Below are 5,480 nucleotides of genomic sequence, written 5' to 3' on the forward strand. Positions count from 1 at the left end.
GAAGCCTTTTGTTAGCTATAATGATTTGCACAATTTTTCTCTCATTTTGGGGGCTGTCTTTTCACTTTCTTAATGATGTCCTTTGAAGCACAGAGTTTTTCATTTTGAAGATATCCAATTTAGCTGTTTTTTTCTTTTGTTGCTTGTGCTTTTGGAATTTTATTCCAGTGTTGTTTTGAAAGCTGTTTTTTCCTAGCTTCCTATTCAGGGTTAGAAAATTTGTCTGATTTCTATTTCCTGCCCCAAATTACTTAGAATAGTATAAGCTAATATTTACTGAGCACGTACTATGTGCCAGGCTCTTGTTAAGAGTTCGGACAGCTTGGGTAATCAGTCCGGGATCTCAGGGCTAGGAAGGATGAATTCAGCTAATCTAACTCTGGAGCTCATACTCTCAACCACTTCACTGTCCTACTGATTGGGTCTTCCTCATCTTGACATTTGATCTACTTTTGCAGAAGGAAAATGGTGCATTTGCTGTTGGTGTTGGACAAGTTATTCTGCCTATGTTCTTTGTTTTCTTCCCTTTTCTGAGGTGAGTCCTTCGCCCCACCCTTTCTAGGACTGCCAGAATCTACGAGCTGTCCAAAACACACATGTACCCATCCAAAAAGGCAAAACAACACCCTCTTTCATGACACAGAATACTCAAAGCCCTGGGGTCACAGCTGCGGTCTCTCTCTGACCCTTGCCTCATCCAAACTGTGCTGAGTCTTTTCTTCGGTTGTGATAGCCTAGGGTGTGACATCCAGGGACAGCTTTGACACCCCTCAGAAGTAAGTGCCATGCTGTGGCTTGCCTTGGGGCCCACAAGAAGGGCCCAGGTTCCAAATCCTTTAACTGTCGGTTGACTCGAACACGATCACATGGAGCAGTAGACAACAAAAGCACGTCGGGCTGCCTTCTCAGTTGTTTCACTTCGGCAATATTGACATTTAAACTTCAGGTTTATTATTGTTATTTTAAACAAGAGGTCAGAATTACTTAACAGGAGCCCAAGAACTTCTTACTCCATACTGCGCCCCCTCATTCTGCAGTGTCCAATTGCCTGTGAAATCCATTTGCATCTACTTCAGAAGTATCTCTCAGCCTCCCTCTCCCATTGGATCTTTCTCACCACTGCGTCAGTCCAGATCTTTATCATCTCATTTCTCAGTCTTCTTTTTCTTTAGACAGGTCTTGTTCTGTCACCCAGGCTGGAGTGTAGTGGCCTGGTCATGCGATTGCTGCCTCAACCTCCTGGGCCCAAGCAATCCTCCTGCCTCAGTCTCCTGAGTAGCTGGGACTACAAATGCATGCCACCATACCCAGCTACATTTTTTGTAGAGACAGGGTCTCACTATGTTCCTGAGGCTGGTCTCCAACACTTGGGCTCAAGCAATCCTCCTGCCTCAGCCTACCAAATAGCCGGAACTATAGGTGCACACTGTTGTGCCTGGCTGATTATTTTTCTTAGTTTTTGTAGAGATGGGGTCTCACTATGTTGGCCAGTCTTTGCTTCTCAGTCTTTTCTTCAGTCCAATTGAATTGAATTAAATGATCTCTTCATAGTTGTCTTCCTCAGCAGATCATGAGAGCTTTAAGGTCAGAAACCAAAAACAATTAATTTGCCTAGAACCTGGCATAGAATCTGCCATCTAAAGGCATTTAATTAGCATTTGTGAAAGAAATGGTGAGTACCTTAATTTCCCACTGTTTACAAGTCCTCACAAAAGGCCTCGTAATAAAAACAATTAAGTATCATGTGACTCAGGTGTGTCAGGCATGCCTGCCTATTCTGCTACGTGGACAAGTTTGGCTATTTCCCAAGGTTTAATCAAGGCAAAGTGGGTATCTTATCTCCCATGATTAGAGAGTCATCTGCTAGCCTGGGGAGGGACAAAGAGGTATGATACTCTGTCATCACTCATCACAAGGGTCATGGCAGACACTTCTGCAACAAAAGACAAGTTAGCAAGAGAAAAGCATGACAAATGTATTTCACAAAGTTTTAAATGACATGGGAGACTTCAGAAAGGAAGACCCAAAGACCCAGGAAAAGCTGGGTATTCTCATGCTTAGGTTTGCTGAGGAATGGACAGTCACATAGAAATGAGATCGGACAAAAAGGGCATGCTGTAATAATGGTAATCAGCTGAGAAGAATGCAGTAAGGCCTGTCCTGATTCTTCTTGGCCTCGCTAACTAGCTTTTCTTTCTCTGGGTATAGGACAAGACACTTGTCTCATGAAGGTCTTCAGGGAAGAGGAGAGAATGTCAGAGAGTGACATTTCTAGGTTTTAAGGCCTGCTTCAGGGGAAAGAAGTTAGAATTTCTACAACCCATCCTAAGGAAGATGTATTCTAATTTTATGAGTTGCTTCAGGGGAGAGAGTCTGGAGATAGGAGGGTGGGAGAAGGTCAGAAATATGTTCTCCCGAGGCCCTTGCAGTCTTCTTCAGTTCAAAGTACTCAGCATGTCAAAGCCTCAGACTTTAGGCCATTGTGTTTTTAGCCCCATCACCAGTAAACTTCTCCTTGTCTTAGTTATGGGGGAGAGTCTGGCCTGTATCCCTCTGTAATCCACCTCTGCCAGGGACCACCAAGTGATCAGGATATTTCTCAAACACATCCACACCTATTTCCTCAAGTTCAAACACCTTCTGGACACTTTAATTTTTTCTAAAAAAAATGTAGATAAGCATTGCAAAATCATTCAGAGGAGGAGGACCAATAGTTATAAGCCTCTCCGAGTAACCTGCTCCCTACTACCATATGAGGAAAGGAGGTGAGCAGACAGGACAAGCACTCACGATTTAGACCTTTACAAGATATCCCAAATGGCTGTCCCCTTGCTCTCTGTCTCCTCAAGGTTTCTGCTGTACTCCTCTTTCATCTTCCCTCTGAGATTCCTTTCTAATGATACCATCCCTGTGCCCCAGAAATCGGTCCCGTTCTGTCCCATTCCCCGCAAGAGAAAGTGGTCCCAGTTGCTGCTGTCTCTTATTAAGGGCAAAGATTAATGCCTTGGGCTTCTGAAAGGCAGATTTCTTTGGCTTATCCTTCCCCTTGCTCTAAAGTAGGAAGAATGTGGCCAGTCCTGTAGTGGAACTTCTTGAAATGCTTTTCCCCCCTGGGCATGAGGGCTCCTGGGGTGAGGGTGGGGGCAATTTCGTTCTGAAATAACTAAGGAAAAACATTTCCCCATAATCAGTATTGCTCATCTTCCTGTGCCAGTAGCACAGGAGCAACGTATTTTTCAGACTTTTGTTTGTTTGTTTTTGGAGCCAAAATCTCACTATGTTGCCTAGATTGGCCTCCAACTCTGGGGTTCAAGTGATTCTCCTGCCTCAGCCTCCTGAGTAGCTAGGATTACAAGCCTGTACTCCAGCTCCAGGGCTGGGCTTTTTTTCCCAGGATGTTAATATGTTCTTCACCTAACCCTATTATATTATTATTGTGGTAAAGGAGATTTCGTTGTCTTCCCGGACCTTTTTCAGTACAAAAGTCTCTCATTAATTGAGAATATTTGTTTAGTTTCTACTATGGAGATTTTTGATCCTAAAAACTCTCACTAGATGGAGTGGGGGCGGGGAGAATCTCCCTTATCCTGCCAAGCAAACTAAATAGAAACTTGAAAGTTTGTATATAACTGGAGTGGAGTGGCTCAAGTGCCTATAAACCCAGCACTTTGGGAGGCTTAGATGAGAGGATTGCTTGAGGCCAGGAGTTTAAACCAGCCTATGCAACATAGTAAGACCCTGCTCTTTCCAAAAAAGACAGACAGAAAGAAATTACCTAGGTGTGGTGGCACACACCTGCAGTCTCAGCTACTCAGGAGGCTGAGGCAGGAGGATGGCTTCAGTCCAGGAATTCAAGGTTACAGTGAGCTATATCATGCCACTGTACTCCAGCCTGGGTGACAGAACAAGATCCTGTCTTTCTCTAAAATAAAATTAAAATAAAATAAAAACAAACATTAAATAATTTTAAAAATTTTTAAAGAAGTTTGCATATAGAATTATCAAGATAATTATAAAGGCAATGTTTACGTATTTGTAGTTGCCTGACAGGGCCTTACCCACTGCACAGGTAAATTCAATTCACTGAGACAGTATTATTGCACTAAAGAGTTTAATTAACACAAGGTCAGCTAAGCAGAACTGGAATTATTACTCAAATCAGTCTCCCCAGCAACTCAGAGGCTTGGGTTTTTATGGATAATTTGGTGGGCAGGGAGGAGTGCTGCTGATTGGTTAGAATGAAATCACAGGGGCGTGGAAAACAATTCTGAGCACTGGGTCAGCCTCTGGGTGGGGCTATAGGACTGGGTAAATCCTGACCTTCTGGTCTGGGTGGGTCAATCAGTTGCCAGAATCAAAAATCTGGAAAAAAAAAAAAAAAATTCAAAAGAACAATTTTAGGTTCTACAATAGTGATGTTACCTACAGGAGCAACTGGGGAGGTCACAAATCTTGTGACCTCTGACCACATGACTCCTGAGCAGTAAGGGATTATAGAAAATATGCTGAATTTTTAGTTTAGCAGAATTCAGGTCCCTACCATAATCTTAATCTTGTGACCTCTCATTAGTCTTACAAAGGTGGTTTAAGTCCCTTAACAAGGAGGGGATTACTTTTAGGGAGGGACTATTATCATCCTTCCCTTAAAGTTAAACCGTAGGCTGGGAGTGGTGGCTCATACCTGTAATCCCAGCACTTTGGGAGGACGAGATGGGAGTATCGCTTGAGACCAGGAATTTGAGACCAGCCTGGTCAACATAGCAAGACCTCATCCCCATTTTTTTTTTTTTTTGAGATGGAGTTTAGCTCTTGTTACCCAGGCTGGAGTGCAATGGCACGATCTCGGCTAATGCAACCTCCGCCTCCTGGGTTCAAGCAATTCTCCTGCCTCAGCCTCCTGAGTAGCTGGGATTACAGGCACGTGCCACCATGCCCAGCTAATTTTTTGTATTTTTAGTAGAGACGGGGTTTCACCATGTTGACCAGGATGGTCTCGATCTCTTGACCTCGTGATCCACCCGCCTCGGCCTCCCAAAGTGCTGGGATTACAGGCTTGAGCCACCGCGCCCGGCCTCATCCCCATTTTAATTTAAAAAGAAAAAAAAAAAAAGGTAAACTAAATTTCTCCCATGGTTAGCTTGGCCTATGCCCAGCAGTAAGGAAAGACAGTTAGGCTATGAGACTAGAAGCAAGATGGAGGCAGCCATGCCAGACTTGTCTTGCGGTCATAATCTCCGCAAAGGTGGTTTCAGATTCAGGGCCTTGCTCTATAAAGTGTCCTTAAAAAACTGATGTCTTCAATTTCAGAGGAAATAGATTTCTAAACAACATGTGCCTTTTTGCCTAGGAGCTAAAAGCTTTCAACTCCTCCTCTGCCATCTCATAATCTGCAAAATGAAAGGAAAAAAAATCTATGATTTCTAGAAGATTCTTGGAATTCATAATTCAACTAATGCCTACTAAATACCTACCAGGTGCAC

The 5,480-nt window shown here is 43.4% G+C and overlaps 1 long non-coding RNA gene across 1 annotated transcript; it reads right to left on the reverse strand.

Moving 5' to 3' along the window:
• Positions 1 to 928: 928 nt before the first annotated feature.
• On the reverse strand, positions 929 to 4,857 carry LOC141580352 (uncharacterized). Its single transcript, XR_012512597.1, has 2 exons — positions 3,776 to 4,857; positions 929 to 1,577 (listed from the first exon to the last, which is right to left on the reverse strand). It is a non-coding gene; the product is annotated as an uncharacterized LOC141580352 (long non-coding RNA).
• Between the last annotated feature and the right edge of the window lie 623 nt (positions 4,858 to 5,480).

The sequence above is a fragment of the Saimiri boliviensis genome, chromosome 11 (assembly GCF_048565385.1).
Source record: "Saimiri boliviensis isolate mSaiBol1 chromosome 11, mSaiBol1.pri, whole genome shotgun sequence".
Taxonomy (NCBI): Eukaryota; Metazoa; Chordata; class Mammalia; order Primates; family Cebidae; genus Saimiri; species Saimiri boliviensis.